The 14,171-nt window shown below is 44.4% G+C and overlaps 1 protein-coding gene across 1 annotated transcript in view; it reads left to right on the top strand.

Moving 5' to 3' along the window:
- Positions 1-14,171, top strand: part of vcana (versican a) — a 60,352-nt gene that overhangs the window by 22,668 nt on the left and 23,513 nt on the right. The gene's annotated exons all lie outside the window — the stretch shown is intronic.

Here is a 14,171-nt window from a genome sequence, read left to right as displayed (position 1 = left end):
CAAGGGTGTTAATAATTTCAAACACCACTGGACATTCATTATTCCCATAATTGAATCACACAATTCAAAAACCCATTTCATAGAGAATTTTACAAACTGGACTATACTGTATGTAGCAACGTACTTTGAAGAGATGGTGATTGGGTCTAAATAGGTGTTTGGTAGTCTAAAGTCAGTCTTTATAACGGCCATTTACCGAAAGTCTCTTCCCAAACACTCTCCCCACATGCCAACAACTTTTTCTGCATTCTGCATTCACCAAATTGTGTGTGGTTATCCTTAGACATAGTCTCCAGACGTGCATAGAGTATTGTTGATATGTAGTCCTAAACATTTTGGGGATGACATTTGTCTTCTAAAAGATACACCAAAAATGCATTTTTACATACCTTTCTTTAGTATTTTACTGCTGGAAAGATTGAAAAACCTATTTATCCACAATCTGCTATGTATACATTCAGTCCTAGAGTACCTTAACAAAATGAAACCAAAATATTTAGGCTGACTTCGTCCAGTGTTCAGAATGTTTTATTTTTATTTTGTGTGATCTACAAATATGCACATATTTAATGAGGAATCACATCATTTGCATATTTTACATACACTATTTCAAATGAATTGTAATACAAAAAAGTTAAACATTTGTGTCCACATTCAACTGGTAAAGGTTGATTGTGATATGATTAAGGGAGAAAATGACCTTATTAGGGTGTGTTGTCTGGCCTTAATTAAAATCATCACAACATTTGACTATATATAGACCACTTTAGCGTATTTAAAAAAAAAAACCTTAGACCAAGCAAGAATCATGTAGGCTATTTAAAAAGACCCTTCAAAAATGACAGAAGCCCCTGAGTATCAGCCTATTGTCAGATTTTTACATGATCATACACTGTAGTTACAAAGCTCAAAAAACAAATAAATACCATGACTTTTAATCAAGTCGTTGGATTAAATAATAGTAAACAGGTATATATATTCCATGTCCACCCTTCCAGACCTATCAAGGGACCTCTTTTTTGTTATTGTTTCCCTATCCCCCTAGCTAGCTTGCGAATTCCTCTGTGGGTCCTCCCTCCCACATCCGTTGACAGACTGCAGCTTAGTGCCTGGACCACCTCAACTCGGTCAGTCAGTCCAGCTGAACAGATGTCCAGACAGACATGGGGGTCATAGGGAAATAAACACTGAATGAAAAATGAAAAGGGCAACAATCTCTCGGCATGCAGCTGTTTATTGTATTAACAGGGTCTTGTGGTCAGCATAACAGTGAGGCCTCCGGAACCTCAGTTATGTAAATCATGGCTTAGCCTTACTCCCCCCACTTTTCTTTTTCGCTATCTCTGGTATTCTCCTTCATGGAGGCAGCCGCAATGGTGTAAGACAACGGAATGCGGTGTGTTGAGTTCCACAACTCACCTCACAGTCAATCGGCCAGTGGAGAGATTAGTGAGCAGGAGTGTCTTACGACTTAGTAGGCAGGTTATTGGTTGGATGATGGTTGCTCAGAGTGGCAGTGTGTCTCAGGCTAAATTACTCATAATTGTTGAGTAATGCTGGGGTATAGAAAGGATAGCATAATTATAATATTTTACCATGAGTCATAATGCCACTGTTCAGTGTAAGGCCAGTAGTTTCTCCTGAAGTGGCCTTTTAACATTTGTCAGTAACATTACCTCACTCACTTCACATTAGAGTATATGGGAATGTTTTATACTTTTGCCCCTTGAGTCAGAGGATATGGCTGGTCTTGAAGAAAGTTGAGGTAGAGAAATATGAGGAGAGAAGGAATACATGCACATACATGGTTTCCAGCACAGCAATTACTCTATGTTATAACTGTGAGCATCCAACCAGAGCTATGCACTCAAGCGTTCCTGACCTAATGTGGTGCTACACTAATTGTAAATAAGTCTAGTGTTCTGGCACAGTGGTACAAGACACACATGGTTTGGGACTGCCATGGGCAGATGGCTGCCATGGAGCCTGGGTACTGGTGATCTGGACTCCCTCTCCCTCTGAGTGCAGGCCTGCCGGTGCAACCTGGGGATGAGAGCCAAAGCTGTGTGCAGAGGAGCCACACCAAGGACCAAGGCCACACCCTCTGTGTGTGTGTGTGTGTATATGTGTAACTCTCTCTGCCAGCCTGGCAGCAAAGGAGGAGGCTTGGCAGCCTACCTGACTAAGCACAGATGCCTGTCATCACACTGCAGCCTGAAAACCAACTCAGGGGTGATGTCCCCACTAAAGCGTAAAGCATAGTCCACAGATGCTGAGACTCCATAGTCTGACGCACACCCGAAGACGCACCTCCCCACAATTCTCAACCAAAGCCGCTCTGGTACACGTCTTCTATTAATTTGAACGTGTTGACAGTTGGAGAAATTGCTTTGAAGTATATTCAATATTCTAGAACACTGCTGTGTGTACTCGTACACGTTTTGTACTATGATAAACATTTAAGGCAAAGTCTCCCCTCTCTGTGCAGCCAGGCCACCTGTGGTACAGTAATTCAACATCCATCCACATCTGACGACTTCGGGAGAAGACGTGGAAACCGGCCACCAGGGGCAACTGTTACCTTCAAATAGGATTCAGTTTTGCTAGGGCATTGTGGACAGGGATGGCGGATGGGCTTAAGCATCTGCCTCTGATGACAAAGGTTCGACATTTGATGTCTGAGAAACATGGATGAACATATGCCTCCGGTGCCAAAGGTTGCATGTTTGAATCGAACGAAAGTTTGTTTGAGATTTGAGATTTTTGTTTTAAGTCTATCCCAAAGCTTAACTCTTACCTTAACCATTCGGAGTTAATGCCTAACTGTGACATTAAACACTTCGAAATTTGATGTTTGCAACAAACTTTTAAATTTGACATTTGAGAAACATGGATGAATGTCTAATTCTGACATGGGACTGTGGAAGTTAGTTGCTCTATAAGGACAGCTGAGCCGCTGTGTAACGGTTTTCTTCTGGTGAAAGAGAGGCGGACCAAAATGCAGCGTGGTGGTTATTCATGTTTAATTATTAAAGACACTATACATGAATAAACTAACAAAAACAATAAACGTGCGAAAACCTAAACAGCCCTAACACAGAGACAGGAACAATCACCCACAAAACCCAACACAAAACAGGCTACCTAAATATGGTTCCCAATCAGAGACAATGACTAACACCTGCCTCTGATTGAGAACCATATCAGGCCAAACATAGAAATAGACAAACCAGGCACACAACATAGAATGCCCACCCAGCTCACGTCCTGACCAACACTAAAACAAGGAAAACACATACGAACGATGGTCAGAACGTGACACGCTGGTGTTGTGGTGGCCTGACTAGAGAGGGAGATGACGGGTGTTTTAGTGGCATATTGTTTGGTGCGACCAGGACGTTCACAGAAGAAACCCCTGGTTTATGGAAATTGGCTATCTGAAAGATACTGTCCATTTTGTACACTCACTGGAGTCATAGTAAACAAAGGGCTTGAGAAGTTAGAATAAGCATTCACATCTCCCAGATCAGAAAGAACAAACAGATTCCATTGGTGTACATTGGTATTTTCCACTTATAATTTGATCGTCAAGTTTTAGTGTGTGGTCCAACCTTATTATGTGCTATCCAGTGCAAAACGATTCCTTCAAAGCAACCACATTAACTACCTGCCCATTGAATTGCAGTAATGAGATACACAAGGCCCTGTGGGGCTGGTGAGTTGTGTTGCTGAGTTCATGATTTGCACACAACAGAGCGTTTGTGCCTGTCCTCAGCATGGAGCACTGCTCTTCCTCCCGAGCCACCGCTGGCCTGGGTTTATGTGGGCGTCTGTTTTTATTTGAACAGATTCGTAATACGGCACCAGGAGCTTGGGCAATGGCCACTGAGCAACTGAGGATGGAAGGGACAGGGGGGAAGCGGGGAGCCATGGCAATTGTGGTGGTGGGGAGTAGAAAGGGGAGGGGAGTGGTTGTGAGTTGGGGCTGTCGAGTGAGGTAAGGTGCGGTGATTAAATAGGGGGGTGTGTGTGTGTGTGTGTGTGTGTGTGTGTGTGAGGGGTTGGGTTATTGCTCTCTTGTGTTCCCAGGCTCCACTGGCCTTAAACAGGTGTCAGACTCCTGCAGGTGTTCTCTCTCCCAGCCACTAATCTAGCTGAGCCACAGCTTGTGGGAAACTCCACTTTTCAGATGGGGGAGAGAGAGATGGATGGAGGAGGAGTGAATAGTGAATGAATAACCATTATCCCCTACCCTGGCGTTGGTTGGATTGCAAGTCACAAGCCAAAGAATGCAGAGCTGTTCACTCTAACAGAGAGACCACAACACTGCTCTGTGTTAAGCCATTTGCCACCTGCTTTATAGATAGTTATAGTTTTGTCAGAACAGGGAGTGAAGCACAAAGTTTGTTAAAAATTTTGCAGAAGAAGAAAAAAAAACAGGAGTGTGCGCCTCAAGGGGACGCGTGAGCACTTCTCTTCCAAAGGCTTTAGGCAGTTGTGTGGGCCGATCTTCGGATGTTGCGCATGTTCCTCTCCAGGGAGACACTGACATCCAGTGGATTTGCTCAGGGCAGGAACAGGATATCTATCTTTGCTCAGGGCCTAAGCTGACTTGGGGTCTGAGAGGGACCTTTCAGCCCAAAGAGCAGGGGCTTAATAAGGTCAGTGTTACACCGAGCATTCAGCACATTCTGAAAGTATTCAGACCCCTTGATTTTTTCCACATTTTGCTACGTTATAGCCTTATTCTAAAATGTAAAATGTTTTTTCCCTCATCAATCTACACAATACCCCATAAAGACAAAGCAAAAACATTTTTGCACAAGTATAAAAAAAACTGAAATATCACATTTACATAAGTACTCAGACACTTTACTCAGTGTACTTTGTTGAATCACCTGACAACCTCGAGTCAGCTTGGGTATGACACTACAAGCTTGGCACACCTGCATTTGGGGAGTTTCTCCCATTCTTCCCTGCAGATCCTCCAAGCGCTGTCAGGATGGATGGGGAGCGTTACTGCACAGCTATTTTCAGGTCTCTCCAGAGATGTTACATTTGGTTCAAATCCAGTCTCTGGTTGGGCCACTCAAAACATCCCCCACAGCATGATGCTGCCACAACCATGCTTCACCATAGGGATGGTACCAGGTTCCTACAAACATGACGCTTGGCATTCAGGTCAAAAAGTTCAATCTTGGTTTCATCAGACCAGAGAATCTTGTTTCTATGGTCTAAGAGTCCTTTAGATGCCTTTTGGCAAACTTCAAGTGGGGTGTCTGGCCACTGTACTGCAGAGTGCTGCAGAGATGGTTGTCCTTCTGGAAGGTTCTCCCATCCCCACAGAAGAACTCTGGATCTCCCTGACCAAGGCCCTTCTCCCCCGATTGCTCAGTTAGGCCGGGCAGCCAGCTCTAGGAATGGTCTTGGTGGTTCCAAACTACTTCCATTTAAGAATGATGGAGGCCACTTGGGGACCTTGTGGACCTTCAATGCTGCAGATATTCTTTGGTATCCTTCACCAGATCTGTGCCTCGACACAATTCTGTCTCGGAGCTCTACGGACAATTTCTTCAACCTCGTGGCTTGGTTTTTGCTCTGACATGCACTGTCAACTGTGAGACCTTATATAGACAGGTGTGTTCCCTTCCAAATCATGTCTAATCAATTGAATTTGACTCCAATCAAGTTGTAGGAACATCTCTAGGATGATCAATGGAAACAGAGTGCACCTGAGCTCAATTTTGAGTCTCATAGAAAAGGGTCTGAGTATTTATTTTCACAAAAATCCGTAAAAGACTGTTTTCGCTTTGTCATTATGGGGTATTGTGTGTGAGGATTTTGTATTTATTTAATCCATTTTAGAATAAGCCTGTAACATAACAAAATGTGTACAAGTGTCTGAATACTTTCCGAATGCACTGTATGCAATCAGTGTTCAAAACATTAGGAACACCTACCTATAATTAAGTTGCACCCCCTTTTGCCCTCAGAACAACCTCACTTCATAGGGGCATGGACTCTACAAGGTCTCGGAAGCACTCCAGAGGGATACTGGCCTGTGTTGTCTCCAATACTTCCTAAAGTTGTGTCAAGTTGCCTGGATGTCCTTTGGGTGGTGGATCATTCTTGATAATTACGGGAAACTGTTGAGCATGAAAAACCCAGCAGCATTGTAGTTTTTGACACACTCAAATCGGTGCACCGGGCAGCTACTACCATACCCCGTTCAAAGGCACTTAAATCTTTTGTCTTGCTCATTCACCCTCCGAATGGCACACGTCCACAATCCATCTCTCAATTGTCTCAAGGATTGAAAATCATTCTTTAACCTGTCACCTCCCTTTCATCTACACTAATTAAAGGGGATTTAACCGGTGACATCAATAAGGGATCCTCGCTTTCACCTGGATTCACCTGGTCAGTCTATGTCATTAAAAGAGCAGGTGTTCCTAATGATTTGTACACTCAGTGTGTATGGATTAATAATGCTCCCCGTAAGAGCCTGATTGAAGCATCAGTGCCAAACAATGTGAGGTAGGCCAGATGACATTGTGAAGCATCGAGCTGACGAGAGTTAATTCAACTGCGGGAGGTTGGACAAACATGGGATTGATTTGTTTTGTTTGGAATAAGTGGAAAAAGTGATATATTGAAACAGAGACCATCAGTGTAATATGTAGAGTTTTTTGACAACCAAAAAACGTCATTATAAATCTTGGAATATGCTCTTTCTGCAAGCGTATAGCAATCAAAATGTCTGGCCTGCATGGACCTCTGTAGGAATGCATTAACTAAGGCTAGCCACACTATTGCTCATCATAGTGTCATTGTCATAAGTTTCATTCACTCTCTCATCTTTTCTCCCCATTTTCCTCTCTCTTTTCAGTGGATATGACTCTGCCGATCTTAGACACTCTGAGTCAGTTCCCTGTGTTCCCAGAGGTGCCTGACCTGGGTCAGTTCCCTGTCATCCCTGTCGTTCCTGACCGGGCCACCCCCTCCCTGGTGGACGGTGAACCTCTCACGGGCCGTGGAGAACCTGACTTCTTCTCCTCTGCTGCCATCACCATGACTCCAACGCTGATCTTCATCAATGGCAAACACGAGGTGACCCTGGAACAAGAGAGAAGACAGGTAGAGGAGGAAGCAGGGAGAGGAAGAGGTGACCAGTTTGAGGGGAATGTGACCGCGCTGGGGGGCAGTGAGGAGGAGGTGACCCCCACTGTGTTTGATTACTCTCTGATAGAGATACCTGAAACTATACCAGATAAGCCTGATCATGAGGAGAGCCCTTTGGAGTCCATGGGGGACCCATTCTCACGTACTCCACTGCCTTTGTCGCTGTCCACTCTGGATCAATTTTTTTACGACTATGGGCCTGAGGTGGTTCATGTGGAGTCAACTCCTACCACAACCCCAGAGCAGGTTGAGGAAACCACACAAGGCCGTACTGTGCAAACAGATGTGACTGCGACCTCTGCACCTGTCACAACAATGGTGGGAACCACTCCGTCCAAAACGGAGCAAAGAGCTGAGGGTCTATCATCTGTTTCAGAGACCACAGAGGGACCAAGTGACGTCATAACTACATCCACTGCAGCAGTGTCCACTGTTTCAATATCTGGCACAGCAGTGAGCAAAACTTCAGAACAAACCCAAAGCCAAACAGCTCATGCACCCAAGACTCCTGAGGGAAACCAACAAATCAGCACCTCTGTGTATGGCAAAGAGGTGGAGGGGTCAGGGATACAACCCCCAGATGATGACAGGGATGCTGAAGTAAAGCCAGAAGGGGAAGAGCCCTCTGTTTCACCCACAAAAGAAATACACGTGGCCACTGATGACAATGACACTGCAGACGTAACAAAAAGCACCTCTGCTCTTCCGGATTTTGACATCTCCATTCAAACCCCTCTACTGTCTGTCTCTACACGCTCTTCTGGTGATGTTGAAGATGCATCAGTGCCAGCGACCATAAATGACATTGAGGGCACCACCTCAGGCCAGGAGAAAGGATCAGCACAGGCCACACACACTCCTGAGGAACCAGCTAGCATCACTCTGCCTCCCTCAATGACAAGTGGCCAGACACATTTAGTAGAAACAATCAAGACTGAGGTTATGCCATCCAAAGAGGCAGGCAGCACGGAATCACCTTCAATGATCTCTACCACAGCTGAATCTTTGACAAGCCAGCAAGATGGAACAACGGTTAGCCTTCCTTCAGTTTCTCCCACAGTGAAATACACTACTGCAACACGTGTAATTTCTGTACCAGGGGAGGAGAGCTCAGGAGACCAAACTCTTGAAATGTCCACGACCAGCTCTCCATTATCCAGCACAGAACAGATTTTGTTAGGATCCACAAAAACATCACCAAGAACAAGTTCAGCAGACACTACACAACAAGCAACAATGGAAAGAGAGGTAATAGCATTCACCAAAGGCACAACAAGCACAGAAAAAGATTCAGTTGTTACTATCATTGATGAGACTGAGACAAGCTCAGCCTCCACTTCCACAGATAAAGAGAGTCCTAAGAGTCCAGTGACATCTCCAATGCCAACCAAAGAATCTCCTGCAACAACTGTCTCTCCAATATATAGTACTATTCAGATGGTTAAGACAACCATGGCATCTCTCTTAAACTTAGTCAGCCGATACACCACACAGGGCACAGTTGTGACAAGTGCAGTACCTAAACCAGAAGACACCATAAGCAAAGATAAACCTTCACTTACCCTAAATCTTATGGAGGAGGAAAGTTCAGGTGATCCTGATATGTCTACTAGCATAGCTACTGAAACACATCTCTCTCCTCTTTATAGTATAGTCAAAACAGAAGAGGATGTGACCACAACCTCAACAGCAACCAGCGAGGCTACAGAGAAACCATCAGCAACTCCTGTTATTGATGACACAGAGACTAGCACAACCGTCACTTCTAAAGATGAAGAGAGTTCTGGAGAAAAGACAACTCAGATGTCCACTAAGGAGTCTCCTGTGACAACAGCATTTCCTTTGTTTAGCACGGGCAGAAAGGAGGATGATAGATCAACAGTATTATCAAGCATTGAACCCAGTGAAATGTTTGATCTATCATCAACAGTCACACCTTCTGTAACTATCAGCACAGCTTTTTCTAGTGGTTCTGCAATGGATACTGAGGTAACAGATGTAAGCTCCACCTTATCCTCTACAGACGAAGTGACAGGTGACCAGGCAAGTGAGGTTTTCACCGAAGACACTGCAACTGACACAGTGTCGTCTCTGTATGGTCCTGATAAACCAGTAATTACTACAACAGTGTCACATAAAACTGCAGAGAGTGCAGTTACAGAGCAGACTGAGAAACTGTCAGGCTCAGAAAAACCGTCATCTTTTCCCGTTACAGAGAAAAGCTCAGTCCTTGATTCCACAGACGAAGAGAGCTCAGGTGATCAGACTCCTGATATGTTCCCCACCGAGTCTACAGCCACAAGTGGCGCTACATTGTTCAGATCAATCAAAAAGGAGATTGAGATGACGACCACTAAGCAACCTGTAGATATAACAGTCGGAGATGTTGCAAATGAAGAGACATCAGTCACAGAAAAGCCCTCCACTGTCCACATAAGTGATGAAACAGAGACAAGCTCGGAAGACCAGATGCCTGATATGTCTACCAAACACACTCCAACCAGCACAGTCTCCTATCTGTTTAGCACTGAGAAACCAAACGATGTAATATCTACAACGTCACATGAAACAGAGGAAAGTAAAGCCACAGAAACTTCTGCTACTGATACAGAGACCAGCTCAATCCCCTCTGCAACAGATGAAAAGAGCTCAGTTGACCAGCCTTCTGATACGTTTACCAAAGAGCCTGTCAATACAGCGGTTTCTTCTGTTTATAGCACAGTCAAAGCAGAGCAAATGAAAACCACTGCCATGCCAGACGTAACGATCCCAAAAGGAGAAAGTGAAGTTACAGGTCAGACTGAGAAACCACCAGACTCAGAAACACCATCAGTTCCACCTATCATTGGTGATGCAGTGATGAGCACAGTAGTCTCCTCTACAGATGAAGAGAGCTCTGGTGACCAGACAAGTGATACCACAGACTCTGTGACTACAATAACCACAGCACATTCTCTGTTTATTACTGAGAAACCAAAACATGCAGTGACTACAGCATCACATGAAACTGCAACAGCTGACACCGAGACCGCTACCGTCACAATTATTTCTGTATATAGCACAAACAAAACAACAATGTCACAAGACACTGCAACAGTGGAGACTGTCACAGGAGTCACAGAGAGGCACACAAACACAGAAAAACCTTCAGGTACCCCTGTTACTGGTTACACAGAGACAAGCTCAGTCACCCCCACTACTGGTGAGAAGAGTGCTGATGTTCAGACAATTGCATCAGTACTTACCATTACAGATGGGGAGAGCTCAGGTGATCAGGCCCCTGATATTTTTACCCAAGACACTGCAACTACCACAGTGTCCTCTCTATTCAGTACAGAGAAACTAGGACTTGTAGGGACTACAGCGTCATATGAAACTGCAACAGAATCATCCCAAGAATCATCCATGAGTCCCGTGGTGACCCTCATAGATCAGACTTGGGAACCGATGGGGACATCAGCTATAGTGTTCGACACCTCAGAGGAAGTATTAACTGAGATAACAGAATCTAACCCAACCAAAGAAACGGGAAGGACATCAGGTGTTCCAATTATTGATGACACGGAGTCAAGCTCAATCCTTGATATGTTTACTAAAGACACTGCAACCACCAACGTATTATCTCTGTTCAGTACAGAGAAACTAGGGCATGTCGGGATTACATTGTCACATGAAACTGCAACAGGTGAGACATCAAAGGTGACAATATCTGCAGCATATTCTTTGTATAGCACTGAGAAACCTACAACAATGTCACGAGAAACTGCAACAGCAGAGAGTGGAAAGACCACAACAACTAAAGCAACATCTCTCTACAGCACAGAGAAAACTGCAGAAAGTACAGCCGCAGATAAACGTTCAGTTAGTTCTGTTTCTGATGGCACAGAAACAACTTCCTCTTTAACCACTACAGATGAAGAGAGTTCAGGTGACCAAACAAGTGAGATTTTTACAAAGACTTCTTCCGTGACACCTGCGTCTTTTTTGTACAGAACAGAAGCAACAAGTTTAGTTTCCATTACTGTCACATCCTCCATGTTGCCAGATATGATTGAAGTGGTGGACTATGACACTAGTGAAGAGATTTCACTTCTTGAATCTATACCTTCCGCTGTTCAAACAACCACAAAACCTGAGGGAAAACCTACAACCGTCAGCACCGCCCCTGTTACAAGTTCAGTCCTCACCTCCACAGAAGAAGAGAGCTCAGGTGATCAGACACCTGGAATGTTTACCAAAGACACCACAACTACCAGAGTCTATTCTCTGTTCAGCGCTGAGAAACCAGAACATGTAACGACTTCAGTATCAAATATTACAATCTCTGCAACTTCTTCTCTGTATAACACTGAGAAACCTTCAACAATATCAGAAAAAACTGCAACAGCAGAGAGTGGAAAGGTCACTACAACCACAGCAACTTCTCAGTTCAGCACAGAAAGAATTGCAGAAAGCACAGTCACAGAAAAACGTCCAGTTTATCCTGTTTCTGATGGCACAGAAACAACTTCCTCTTCATCCACTACAGGGAGCTCAGGTGACCAGACTCCTAATATATCCCCCACAAAAAGGGCTTCAAGCACAATCGAAACAGAGCTGGAAACAACCACAACACAGCCTGATATAGAGACAACAGTGATAGTGAAAACAGGAAGAGTAACTCCAGTTATTGATGATGCAGCCATCAGGTCTATAGATGAAGAGACATCTGAGATGTCCACCAAAGAGACTCCGGTGACAACAGCGTATCCAATGTACACTACTGTACAGATGATCAAGACAATCATGCCCTCTCCATCAGACTCAGTCAGTAGATACACAACACAGGAAGCTATTGTGATAAGGGGTGTGACTGAGCAGAAAGTAGAAACCTCAAGCAAAGATACACTCTCAGTTACTCCTGGTATGACAGGCACTACTATTACATCTCCAGTAATATCTTCTACAGATGAAGAGACCTCAGGTAAACAGACCCATGAAATGTTCACCGGTGTGACTTCTGCAACAAAAGCCTCTCCTCTGTTCAGCACAGTCACAAAGTTTTCGAAGTCAACATCTATTCCTATTAGTGATGATGCAGAGACAAGATTCACATCAGTTGAAGAAGAGAGTCCAGTCAGTCAGACAACTGAAATGTTCACCGGTGTGGCTTCTGCAACAACTGCATCTCCTAAGTTCAGCACAGTCACAATGAGGGATGAGGTGTCTACTAAATCAACAAGCGTTGGACCCAGTGGACATGCTAATGGGGCATCGACAGTGTCACCTTTTGGGTCCCCGACCACAGCAGGTACTGCCGCCACTTCTTTGGACGTTACCACAAAGACAACAGATGCAACTGTCCACCCATCAGTCACTGCAAATGTCGAAAAAACAGCATATTTCATATACACCCTCACAGAGGGCTCAGCGGACACAACTGAAATCTTCACCCAGGAATCATCAATGACTCCTGTGGTTACCCTGACAGATCAGACATGGGAATCAATGGGGACATCAGCTGCAGTGATCGGCACCTCGCAGGAAGCAGTAACTGAGATAACAGAATCTGAACCGACTCGACAAACAGGAAAGACATCAGGTGTTTCCAACATTGGCAATACAGAGACAAGCTCAATCCTTGATACTTATTCCAAAGAAATTGCAACTACGACAGTCTCCTCTCTTTTCAGTACAGAGAAACCAAGCCACACAGTGTCGGCGTCGTCACATGAATCTGCAACAGCTGAGACTTCAAAGACGGCTTTTACTGCAGCTTCATCTCTACATAGCACAGAGAAACCAGGACAAGTAACAGAAAATAATTTTGTTACCCATATTACTTATGACACAGAATCAAGTTCATTCCTCATCTCTACAGATGAAGAAAGCTCAGGTGACCAGACAACTGAAATGTTTACCAATACATCTTCCTTAGCACCTACATCTTCTTTGTACAGCACAGAAAAAACACATTTAGCTTCCATTACTGTCACATCATCCACTTCACCAGAAATTGATGAAGAGGTGGACTATGACATAAGTGTAGAGCCTCCACTCGTTGAAACTATACCATTTACCATTCAAACAACCACAAAACCTGAGGGAGAATCTACAATCGTCAGCACTGCCCCTGACACAAGTGCAGTCCTCATTTCCAAAGACAAAGAGAGCTCAGGTGATGAGAACCCTGATATTTTTACCAAAGACACTGCAACCACAACAGAGTCCTCTCTATTCAGCACTGAGAAACCAGTACAATTAGTAACTACAGCATTCCATGAAATTGTAACCCCTGAGACTTCAAAGAATACAATCATCACATCTTCCTCTCTGTTTAGCACTGAGAAACCTACCACAGCGTCACAGGGAAGGGCATCAGCAGAGAGTGAAAAGACATCTGCGACTTCCCTCTTCGGCACTGAGAAACCAGGACATGTAATGGCTTCAGCATCACAGGGAACTGCAACAGCAGAATGTAAAGGGATTGCTATTGCTACTACAGATCCGTCTCTACGTAGCACAAGTACCATTGCTCATGTTGAGAGTACCATCCCAGAGGAGATCTCAGGAGTTCAGACTCCTGATATGTTTACTACACAGTCAGATGCAGCACCTCTTCTCCCAGTGTACAGTACAGTTGGAACAGAACAGCCAGAAGAACCAACAGGCTCAGAAATGTCCTCAGCTGTTTTCATCATTGATGAAACAGAGACAATAGCCATCCTCACTTCAGAAGAGGATATAAGCTCAAGTGGTGCCACAACTGAGATGTTCACCAAGGAATCTGTTGCAACTACAGCATTCCCATCAGAGTCAGTTAGTGCGTACACTACATCAAGAACAACAGTGAGCTCAACAGAAGAAGACAGTTCTGGTGACCAGACCCCTGATATGTTTAGCAAGGTGCAAGCTACGATAATTGAGTTTGTCAGTAGTTATACCACTCCTCATTCATCAACTGGACAGGTGACAGAACAAACCGGGGCCTCAACACAGGTTACTCACAG

Source organism: Oncorhynchus tshawytscha, linkage group LG12, assembly GCF_018296145.1.
Source record: "Oncorhynchus tshawytscha isolate Ot180627B linkage group LG12, Otsh_v2.0, whole genome shotgun sequence".
In the NCBI taxonomy this organism is placed as follows: domain Eukaryota; kingdom Metazoa; phylum Chordata; class Actinopteri; order Salmoniformes; family Salmonidae; genus Oncorhynchus; species Oncorhynchus tshawytscha.
This window is presented reverse-complemented; position numbering and strand designations above follow the sequence as displayed.